This window comes from Parasteatoda tepidariorum, chromosome X1, assembly GCF_043381705.1.
Source record: "Parasteatoda tepidariorum isolate YZ-2023 chromosome X1, CAS_Ptep_4.0, whole genome shotgun sequence".
Classification (NCBI taxonomy): domain Eukaryota; kingdom Metazoa; phylum Arthropoda; class Arachnida; order Araneae; family Theridiidae; genus Parasteatoda; species Parasteatoda tepidariorum.
This window is the reverse complement of record NC_092214.1, coordinates 79,449,959-79,462,673: the sequence shown is the minus strand read 5'-3', so window position 1 is coordinate 79,462,673 and position 12,715 is coordinate 79,449,959. Positions and strand designations below refer to the sequence as shown.

The 12,715-nt window shown below is 28.2% G+C and overlaps 1 long non-coding RNA gene across 1 annotated transcript; it reads right to left on the bottom strand.

Moving 5' to 3' along the window:
* Positions 1–1,675: 1,675 nt before the first annotated feature.
* LOC122270477 (uncharacterized) lies at positions 1,676–6,169 on the bottom strand. Its single transcript, XR_006225819.2, has 2 exons — positions 5,806–6,169; positions 1,676–1,824 (listed from the first exon to the last, which is right to left on the bottom strand). It is a non-coding gene; the product is annotated as an uncharacterized lncRNA (long non-coding RNA).
* Between the last annotated feature and the right edge of the window lie 6,546 nt (positions 6,170–12,715).

Genomic DNA, 12,715 nt, shown 5'->3' with positions numbered 1-12,715 from the left:
AGATGTTCGATGCATTTTATTATAAATATATCATTCAAAGAAAAAGTGGAAAATATTATATTTAAAAAAAATTAAACAGTATTTTGAATTTTTCTGTTTTTATCCTGTTTTCAGCTTTTATTTAATAGAAATTCAGAATTAATACTATTTTGGTATTTCATAAAGTATTTATCACATTATACAAACTATTTTTCTTTTGTTGCTAGCATAAAATTTCTTACCACTTTTCTTCAAGTTCAATTTTCGAGGCAAAATTGAAATTGCAGAATTAATATTTAATTAAAAGTGCAATGCTAATTAAGTATTGCAAAATACAAATAAATTAGAATTTTACAATAGTTATAGATTAATAGTAAAAATAGGGAATCAGTATTAAAAATAATATATACCCATGCAGCAGAGATAAGTATTACTTACGGGAAACTAACGTTAAAATGCCACAAGGTTTAGAGCAAAAAAACGTTTATTTAAAACGTTTTATTTCCGTTTCGAGTGGTAGTCTAGAATTAGGTAAAAAAGCGTTTATATTTGGGTTGTTTTTTACGTAAAAATGACAAATTTTTCGCGTGATTTTAACCAAGCATTTTTTTTTTAAACGTATGTTTTGCGTTTTTTTTCACTAAACTATTAACGTATATTTTTGGTTCTATAAATTCGTTTTTTTCACCTTGAATATTTACGTGTTTTTAACGCTTGTTCTATTTTAAAATAACGTACGTTTTACGTTATTTTAACCAAAATACAAGCGTATTTTATCCATATAATTTACGTATTATTATCAATATTTTTAACGCTTATTTTGAGTTAGGTGAATTAATAAATTTTTCGCGTAAATTTAACTAAATTTATTTCAATTTAACGTAATTTTAACCGAATTGTTAACAATAACATATTTTAATTTGTATTTTTTTAACTAAGAAGGAAAGAAACCATTCCGTATTTTAATGTTTACGCTGCACTAATTACTCTAAAAAATATAGCATTTACTTTTTATTTTAAAAAAAAACTTCTAATTCTTTTCGAACTAAAACTAAAATAACGGAAAATAGCCGATATTCATGCTTTTTTTAAAAATCCTAGAAAAAGCTTTTTGTTTTTAATCTCACACTTTCTGTACATTTTTACAATTCAAATTATAACTCAAGGAATATGGAATGCAAATCTTTCTACCTCTTCACAGCAACATACTGGTTTATTTACGAAGTTTCATGTCTCTCAGGAATTTTTTGCATTTTTCAATCCTAAAAGTTTGTAATATAAAGAATTGGTAGAAGAAAAACTTACTCAATACTTACATGATGTTCCAAACCCCTATGGAAAAAAAATTTTTTTTTCCAGTTCAAATTAATAGTTAAGAAATCTACTGCTCTCCTTAAGTCCATGTTTCCAAATTGCTTGCTTGAAATTATCTACTCTTCTAGAATGCGCTTGGGTTCATTATTTTTTTTATTTTTTAAATGCATATATTTCAGTTTTTAGCTTGAAACATTTGACTAAAATTTACTTTAACACACACACGAAGTAAAAAAAAAATATTAACCAAATTTACCACTTGATTTGCTTACTTACAAAAATTAAAATTTTTCTACGTCTTATATTCGTAAAATTACAATTTTTAATCTAGAAAAGCAGTTAACTTAATTATTTTAAATACAGAAAAAAACATTAAATCAAATAAGATTTATTAAGTTTTATTTATTTTACAACTATCATACAATATATTTACAATATATAGATTTTCAATTATAACACATCGCCACAGATCTGAAACATCATAACTTCTTCCACCCCGCTGTTACTATCACCTCTTCACTGCATATGTTCCTGGAAAACAAATAACTATTTTAGCATATGAAAAAAAAATATACGGGACAATAATATTAAATTGTTACAACCAACAGAAGATTTCTAAAACGAAGCAATACTGACTAGATAAAATACAGAGTTAAATAAAGAAATTTTAAAAAAAATATTAAAACTGTTTATTATTTTCATGGAATTTCTACTAAGTATATATCGATTGAGTACATCGAAATATTTAGATATAAGAAAATCTATTTTGCAAATTTTAGTCACATATTACATGACAAAATTACATACATACACAGCACAAATCTGAATCAGAATATTTCATAATCTTACATTGAAGCCAGCAGTAAGTTATAAACAAAACATAAAATTATTTTTCGTGTGGCTTTGAGGAGAACTCCTCCAGACTTTTAGTCTGGTGCTGTCGGCTGCTATGGTAACAAGTAAGAGCACATTTCTAATGGGGGAACAATGGAGGAATAAAGGTGTCAATTGGTTTACCCACGCTGACCTAAAATCAAGACAAAACTATTCACAAAACACCCCTATTTGAATTTACTTTTTCTCATAACCGCATTACTTGCCACGACATGACCCTGTTGTCAGGTGAAGTTCTCCTAAAAGCTGCCCTATACTTTCTGTTTATTTAATTATCCTTCAAATTTTATTTTCCACCCTCATTCTTTTCATTTTTTTCTTGCTCCTTAGCTGTAATTTTCATTCCTCTTCAGAATATTTTGCAAGAACTTTGTAGTTATGAAACACAATTCGATTAGTTTCAGTTACGTAATTTTTAGTACGTATTATTAAAACAGTAAAAATACTATGCCTTTTAACACTAACAGTATCTTTAATATACAACTTTTTGTGTTCCTTGACCCTAGTGCGTTACTATCAGGTTGCTTGGGGGCAGTAAATACTTTATTTGTTTAAACCACTTTAAAAGGACTGGATAAAAAAATTTAAAAAAAAAAAAAAAAACATGGCCCTGGAGGAAAGAACTCCATTTTACAGCAATTATTAATTCTGAAATTTTGGAGAGGGTTCATGAATAGAATTAAATAAAACAGGTCCTTTCACAAAAGAATGGAAAAACCACTAGTTTTTTTCTTCACAAAAACCATAAATAACCCTTGCTTANAATGCTGCATATATATATATATATATATATGAGCAAAACAAAATTACCAACTTTTCCCACCCTTGAAAAAATAAAATAAAAAATTATTTTGAACAAGGATAGAGCAGATATCAAAGATTTTTTTAACTTATTTAAGGATGTGAAAACAAATATATATTTTTTTTGTCAAACTGTAATTCATATAGTTTGTAGTATACATAATTTCCATTGCATGAACTACTTAACTTACAAGATATATAAGTTTTCTGCAATACTAGACATCTAACGTAAATTTTACTTAATAGTTTTTGCTAAAAAAAAAAAAAGTTGGAACATAAGTATGCTAAATGTATTTAGTAAAATGCAAGAAAGTATAATAAATTAATGAAAACTAGTCAGTCTAACTCTTTTAGAAAAAAGTAGGCATTTTTTGCAACCTTGATATACACATTGAATCGTGTTTTAAAACATTTTAATCATTAATACTTTAACACCAAATAATAAACACAAAAACATTCACTTGGAAAAATAAGATATTTAAATAAAAGATGTTTTCAAACAGTATGAAATCAAAAAAATTTTCATTTAATGCAAGCATAATAATATAGTGCAGAAGTTATTGAAAAAAAAACTTTATAAAAACAAAGTGATAATATCATAGACAGATATATCATATAAATAGAAAATATTATAGGTATAGTCATAGATATAAAATCATTGATTAAAGTTAACAATAATGAAAGTTCAATTTCTAATATGCGGAATTGTAGAAAACTGCAGCTGTACACAAAAAAATAAATAAATATAAACATATACACAATTGGCTTTTTTTAATTAAAACATGAATAATTTGAAATCTTGTGGCAGAATGTTTTTGAGCTATCTGCGACTAAACTCTCCAGCACTAATATCTAATTGCGAAATACTTTTAATACAAGCAAACACATATGTTGCTAATTTAAAATGGCAAATACCTGTGTTAAAAAAAAATAATAATAATAATTTTCTCAATTTAGCACGAAATAATTTTTTTTTTAATATTATGGGTGATATTCTCACATTTTGTTGGTGGGATGACACACACTTTATTTGCTTCTTCGCATTTTGTAAATAATCATCGCAATAAAAAAATATTAAATATCATGAAATCAGTAGTAGTAATTCCCCCCCCCCCAAAAAAAAAATATATGATGTAATTACGTAAATTGGACTCCTCAAAAGCGTGATACACTTTGACATTAGGTTGTAATAAATAATATCGTATAAAAAATATCGGATTTAAAAACTAAGGAGAAATCAACATCTATAACTTCTAAAAATTCAACAGAATTTTTTAAAAAAAATAGATAGCCTAAAAAAATAGATACTCAAATGCACGATTCAAGTTTTCCATACTGTTTAAAGATATCAAGATGGTTAAGAACCAAATGAAAATCAATATCAAAAAATTGCCGAAAATACTATCCAAACATTACGTCAATTTATGATACTATCAGTGAAAATTGAGCGAGCCAAAAACTGATTATCTAAATGCATGATTCAAATATTTCTGTAAAAAAGAAAAGTAATATTTTCTTCTTTTCAAAAAAAAAGATCTTTCTGCAAGAACTCTGTAAAATTCTGCAACAATGTCGCCGTGTCGCTGCGATTCTGCCACGGAGATTTGAAATACTGAGCAATTTGTATAAATCTAATTGATGTTGTTTATTCATTTTATAATTCATTTGAATGTTTGCCAAATGTTTGGTTTGAGTAGCCTCAGCCTTTGAGTGATTCATCAATCTGTAATCTGTAATTCATCAATCTGTAATCTGTAATTCATCAATCTGTAATCTGTATGATCGCTGAAGAATTCATAAAAGCAAAATAGAAGTTTCAGAATTTGTTTGCACTTATTGAGGACTATGAATAAAAAGACTAATTTAATGCAGATAAAACACATATTTTTTAAGTGCCAGTGAAATAAAACATTGGAACAGCAAAAATAGTGGAGGTAAAAACAGTAACAGTTTACCATTCTACAGAACTTACAACAGAAACCTTTTTTATTAATTAGTTGAATAGTGCAAATGCTGATGATTGTGCATCAAATAATTAGGATTCTACTGTACATGGAAAATATATTTACAATATATGATAATTCATTTTAAGAGACAAGTTTTTGAGTACTTTTATTAGCTGTTATTGAAGCATGGGCAGCCTATGTAAACAATTTTTAATTAATATTTTTAATATCAGCAAAAGTAATCTGAAAACATTTTTAACAATTGATTTGTTCATGTTTATAATTTCATGAATTTTTTTTACCCATTTTTAAGTACAAGAAGAAAGGAAACAATTTGTTGCTACGCCCGTTGGCTTCTTGGCGTCATTGTTCTCAGCCAAGAGTCAGTTAATGTAAAACAACCAAAGAGCATACACGCTCGGTTTTTGCATCCCCGCAGCGCTACCAGCGCACCCGCAAAATAAATTGTGTACAGTCAACACCTCCTAGAAAAGAGTAGGCCTCTGCACGGGTTACCATAAATATCCTTTAGAAGTCTAAACGTAATGACATATTTCGTATTTTCAACCACTGCGCAGCTTAGTACCCCGAACGTAATGACATCTTTCTTATTTTTCATCAACTGCGCAATTAACTTCGTCACATCGGACTACTAATTTGATCCATGCTGAGGCCTTCCTTATTCTAGGAGGTGTTGGTACAGTCCACATTGTCCAAGTTTGATTTTTATACACCTCGCAAGCTATCGCAGATCATCTGACCAGATGATTTGGTTGTTTTACATTAACAGACTCTTGGCTGAGAACAAAGACGCCAAGAAGCCAACGGGCGTAGCAACACAATTCAAATACAGTTATTTCTTTAGACATACTTAATTCAGGTACCTTCAAATGAGACTTGATGGAGGTTCATTCTCAAAGCTAGATCCTTTCCAAAGATCTTCCTCAGAAGTACATCAATATAGATTATGAAATAGAAAATTCATTCAGTTAATACATTTAAAAACATAGAAATTATTCAAACATATTTTGTTTTGTTTATACGGGCACATTTATTATTCAGAATTAGAGAGGTAAGGAGTAATGGTTTGGCAGAATGTTAGCTAAAAAAAATTGTGAAATGCAGAATATATTTTTATAGCAATATTTTTATTTAAAATAATTCATTAATAAATACTTTTTATGAATAAATAAGTTTGTTTATAATTGGGAATTACTCCATGCTTATCTATATTAATGGATTGGGGCTAAAGGGAAAACAAAAAATTAAACCAGAAAACTAGTTCTAAATAAAATGGAAAGAGAAAAAAAAATTCTCATAATTGTTACAACAAAACTTCTATGCTAAGAATAAAAGAATAATATTTTCTGCAAAGCAGTATTCATAAAGCAACATTAACTAAAATATAATCTATTAGAAATATGTTATTAAAATGCTGTGTTATCTTAAAAACACTAAAAAAAAACAAAAGATTATATACAAATGTAAAACAGAAAAATCTATTTCAATTCTCAAAATAAAATTTTAAAGCTTTACGTCTCAGCTTTCCAATTATCATATTTTCCAGATAAGAATAAAGTCAATAGAAACATTCTTAATTACTGCGTCATACAGTTAATAAAAACAAAGTATTTTAGAAATGTAAAAAGCTAGGTAAAAATCAAGACAAAAATTGTTTAAAAGAAAAATTTAGCAATAAAAATTTCAATTGAACTTTTTCACCTAGCAGGGGTCTGTCTAGGTTTTTCTGAGAAGTACCCATTTTGTGAAAATTTGGACATAATTTGTGAAAAATTAAAAACTATATTAAAATATCAACACAAAAATATGGATTTATCGTTTCTTAAGGAATACAAAAATAAAATTACAAGAAAAAGTATTTTGTGAAACTACTGTTTTTTCTAAAGTTGAATTTGTGAAGGTACAGCTAAACGGTAGTAAATTCGGCTTAGACAGACCCCTGCCTAGGCATATTTTTAGAATACAGCGACTATAAAAGAATTAAAAAAGTTTTAAACAGCAATGTAAATTTAAATAAAAACTTGAATAAGAATAACTCTAAAGATAATTTAATATTGAAAATTACTGCAATTATTTTCCATATCGTTTTAGCTGATAAATTTCAAAAACTGTTTCAAAAATAAGAAGAAAAATTTGCAGTAAATGTTCAACTGGGTGTTTTCTTTTTTTAAAGATATCATGTTGCAAAATAAATAGTCACAAAACTATTTTGTCCATGTGAGATTTTCTCTTGCAATAGATTGTTAAGATGATACTTCCACGACATTTTGGCTGAAGAACCATCTGCTATAGACTCTTGCAAAATTTACACCAATCAAGCGTGTTTAACCCTTGGCTCTTTAAAAAGCTAAAGTTAAAAGAAACTGCCATGAATCGCAACTGCTACTACTCAACATTTTTAAAAATGCGACAACTAATAGTTTTTATACTTTATAAGACAATAGTAGGTAAGACAGCTCAAATTAATAACAATATGATAGGACTGTTTCACACATAAAACTTGTCAATAAAAATGCCGTACTGAGTAGGCAAAAGAGTAAGAAAAATGCCCGTCTGCCGGTGAATAATCACTATATCTTCTAAGCAACCAGGAGGAACTAAAAAAGATTAACAGACGGAGATCAACTTGAAGAGTATAACTCGTAGCTACCTTTCCCACACATTCTTTTAAAAAGTTAGCAGTTGGCATAACTGCTCACAAAACAGAAGTAACCCTAATAGGGAATTAAAAGTTTAATATGTTGTTACCTACGGCTATATATTCATAAACTTCCAGCGGTCCACGAAAAATTAAGAAAATATTTCAGAATGGGAGTAACTCAAAGAATATAAGTTGTAGCAGCCCCCAGGAAAACTTCTACATACATCTTTTTAAATTTTTGCAAAGTACAAGATCTTTTTTTTTTTTTTTTTGCTTCAGCATTTTTAGTTGGCACAATCTAGTTCAAAAAATTGGGAAACATCCCCTTTTATTTGATTCATAAAATCAGGAGAGATCTCTATAAAATTAACAATGGCAGAATAATCAGCACGTCTTGGCAACTTCTGGTATCGGAGAAATTGAAAGAAAGAAAAAAAATCACAGAAAGGGACCAACTCGAAAGATATAACTCGTAACCATTTGGCAAACATTCATGTTTTTTTCAAAAAAAATTTCAAGTTTATATCTATTTGGTAGCTTGGCTATTGTAGTTAGTGCGACAGATTAAGATACGGAAACATCCCCTAAAATTAGTGAAACAGAAAAATTTACATTATAAATCTAGCTAAAATTCTTTTCTACTCCGGAAAATTCGTTTATCATCACCTGTGGCAGAATAATCAACAAGTCTTGGTAACTTCCAGTGGCTATCATCACACTGAAAACAAAACATGAGAAGAATCTCAAAGGGTATTACTTGTAGCCACTACCCTCTGGCAAACCTCTACAGGTTTTCTTTTTTAAGTATATGCAAGTTTGAAATCCACAGTAGTAGGTGCAACAAATCACAGAAGGAAAATATCCCCTCTACTCATATTTTGGTGTGTAAAGTCAACCATGATTAATAACATTTAAGTATTATCTTCAGAATAATGCTTATAACTGTTACTTTTTATTAATTGCTATTTATTATAGCAACAAAATTTGTCAGGTGAATAAAATAATGCATCATTAATTTAATAATTTTGATAATTAAAGCTTTAAAACGGAAATTATTCTTACATAAGATCGCAACTCGTTTAACTTAGTATTTCAGATTAATATTCCTTCATTAAGCTTAGGTGCCAGCATAATACTTTTAAAAAATTCATGATTTTATTAAAAATATCTTAACTGCATAACAATCGTATATAAGGGTCTGAATTTCATCCCTTTACATTCTATGCTCAGTAAATGAGAATTAACAAATTTTCTTGCTTTTTTCCAAAATCGTTGCGTTTTGTCATAGTTTGTTAAACTTCGCAAATGATAGGCTTATAATATTTGTGTTTATTTCAAGCAGAATTAACTACAATAATCATTTACTTTTTTTGATAGTGAAGCATTATAATGAATTAACATTCTAAATAGTAATAATTAAAGTAAGGAATAAAAGAACTTACCATTGAATTCGGTGTATACATATATAACATAACGTGCCGCCTTCTACAAAATGTAAATAAAAGCTTAGTGTAGGGGTAGCAATCCTTGTGTAGAAGTTGTACCCACGGAAAAGGAGTGAAAAGTTGAAACTCGGTATCGCTTAATGCACTTGTAAAACGAAAACTCAAATAACTGAAAGCAATGTGGAACATTACTTTAGAACCTATATTGTGAATCAATTTTTTCTCATCTATTTTTGATTTTTCTTATTATTATTCTATTTAAACCTAGAATAATTATGCTACATTGTAGAATAACTTTCATATAATATTTTTGAAAAAGTTAAATAAAAATGTCATACCTTTTTTTAAAAAAATTATTACTATTTTACCTCAAGACTTGAAGAAAAATGGAATTATATTGTTATGTAGTGTTATTTTCATTCCAGAGATATAATAGTATTTAATTTTAACTAGTATAATATTATTTGAATAGCTTGTACATAAAAAAAACCGACTTTAATGCTTTTTATAATTTTTATGAATTCATAAAAATTGCTGTTTTATGCTCTGGAAATGTAAAATTATTATAACAATAATTTATTACTAAAAGAAAAACACGAATAAATATTATAAATTAAGATCACTGCTTCGGAAGACATACAATATTACTTAAAATACGTGATTATTTATTTTAAAATTTTACACTTTTTTGCTTCCTCTAACCAGTACATTCATTTCCAATCAAAGAAGTTAGAGGATCGTACTATAGTAATTTAACTAAATGAGACATTAACTATGTTATATTTTAACACTGTAAAACTAAAAATGTACATTGATTTTTTTGTGGGTCATATAGGCTGATCAATGAACCATAAATTGTAGGATTTCCATTTAATCCGAAATGAGAGTAAGAAAGATATTGTAAAATACATTCTACGTTAGGTCTTTCATCAAATCAAAAAGATTTAATCTATCTACATCCACCAATGTAAAAGTTTTATCGATTAACATAATATGGGATCAACATGTACATTTATTTATCTCTGGTTAATTTTAATTATTATATCATCATTACATGTTATTTCTCAAATTTCGTGCCTATTTTTTATTTTTCTCGTCTGCGTGGGTGAAGATTTTACATACATTAATTGGCATGCATAAAGGCATGGTCTCATGATTTAAGTATTATTTTTATTTTTTAGTTGTTGGTGATGACCGTGTAAAAAATAATAGTTTGAAAAAATTCATAAAATATTTATTACATAAAAAAATACACATTTAAATAAAAAGCACATTTTAAATCACGATTTTATTAAAAAAAAAAAAGAGGTAATATAATGGATTTGAAAACTTGATTATAACAAAAAGGGTAAAAAAGGGCGCCGAGTTAACATTCCACGTGGATCAAGTTATTTTCAAATAATATATTAAAAAATTTGTATTTAACTTTAGCTGGAAGGATCCAGCTAAAAGGAGTTTTAGTTACGCCGCTGTTGTTGTTGATTTACGTCGCACTAGAGCTGCACTATGGGCTATTGGCGACGGTGTGGGAAACATACCGGAGAATGATCCGAAGACATGCCATCACAATTTTGATCTTCTGCGGAAGGGGTGGCACCCCTGCTTCGGTAGCCCGACGACCTGCGCGCGAAGTCGAGCACTTCACGGTAGCACAGTTTAACGAGGACCAATACCGCACACCCTTGGTTCCTACGCAGACTGATCCAAGTGGTCACACACCCGCACACTGACCGCAGCCAGTGATACTTGACTTCGGTGATCTGCTGGGAACCGTGTCTTAACGATCAGTCCGCTGCGGGACTTTAGTTAAGTCGCACTAGAGCTGTACATTAGGCTTATCATCCATTTAGACCTAAATCTGAAGGGGTAGGGAATTTTCTCCAGATCCCTGTACATTTGGTGCAGCAATGCGACCGACCACAGGCCTCTCGATTTCACAGATTTTAATAGCACATATATCGCATGTACTCGGTGGTGTCGAGGATCGAGCTAGGACTAGAATGGGCCTTAAAACCCCTATTAACCGGGAACTAAGCTTAAATGAAAAAAATTTGTCGCACTAATGTCAAAATATGAAAAAACAAATATTTAATTTCTCTCCTCCTTTTTTTTTCTTCTTGAAGGTGGGTTTTTTTTTGGGGGGGGGGTCTATGTATTAGCATTGCAAAATTTAGGTCTTAACTTCAATTTTTGAGGAACTTTTTCTTTTCCTTACTTAAATCCTTTTTCTTTTTTATTTATATGATCTAAATAATTAAAAACAATTTATTTAACTTCATTAACTATTTAAAACCTTCCAAGCATTGCGTCCCTAGGTAAATTTCCCTGTTATGCAACATTATTGCCCGATATGAAAAAAAAATGAAAAAAAACAGGCTATTCATTGCAAGAACGCCTAAAACTGACAGTTCGGAAGAATAAACCGAACTAATGCTCTAACTTCATTTAAAAGTACTTCAATTTCACATACACAAAAACTCACTCATAAGTAATATTTTGCAAAGAAATAAAGAATTATTACTTGCTCTTATAAAAAAAATTATTTTTCTGACATTACAACAAAACTTACAATTATTATTTATATTTTAAGCTATTTTATATTATTTTTTATATTTTATAAATTTATATTATTTTTTACTATATATGATTTTCATAAATAATTTACTTATTGCAATTAAGATTTTATAATTAAACAATTTCCAGATTACAAAATTCAAGATTCAAAGCAAAATTTAATAAAATTGTAAAAACGTTGTTGTGTGTAAGAACGTCTTTTAATAACAAATATTTTAGAACTTCCTACACTAAATTTTATTACGAAAACTAATTATGAGAATTATCTTTTTACCTGTCTCTTGATACTTATATATTTTTTTCATTAATAAATATTATATACATTAAGGAATCAAGATTGATAAATTTTTCAAAATACTTTTATTCTACTTTTACAATTTATGAAGTTTTTGGAAGGAAAAAAATTAAATCAGTATTTTAAAATAAAGTAAATGTCTCTTTCATGCAGTAAGAACATGGAATTTAAAAGTAGACACATTTCTTAGTAATTATTTCGAAAAAACTTATATACGGTAAGCGATAGTTGCTAAGTAAGAAATTAATAAATAAATGTTAACCAAAAATAATCGTTTTTATTTCATGTTGTAGGAAATAATAATTATAATATTAAAATTATTTTTTATAAACTCGTATGGTGAGCGATAATTGCAATATAAAAAAAATAGTGAATCAATTTTTACATAACAAAAACATGCATTTTTTAATTTATGATCTTTGAATAATAATAATTCGCATATTAACATCCCACTCTAGAATAGGACCGAACCTAGGACGCCGTACCTTTGAGACGAACGCTGTAACCACTACACCACGACTCTTGTTCTAAACAGAGATAATTTAAATTTAAGTAATGTGTTTCTTCGTTATGTTCGTTGCATGTCAAGTTGTAGCAAATTTTTACTTTATTCAGTATTTTCTTAACTTTCATCATAGTTTAGTTATATAAGAATTAAAACTCATATTCCCCTTGTCAGTTACTGATAATGAGCCGACTCAATATTATCAACAAGCAAATATTTATAGCAAGTTTAATGAAACACAAATAATTATAAGTATTTAAAAATTAAATACGTGAACTCTCGCTACTACGATATCCGATA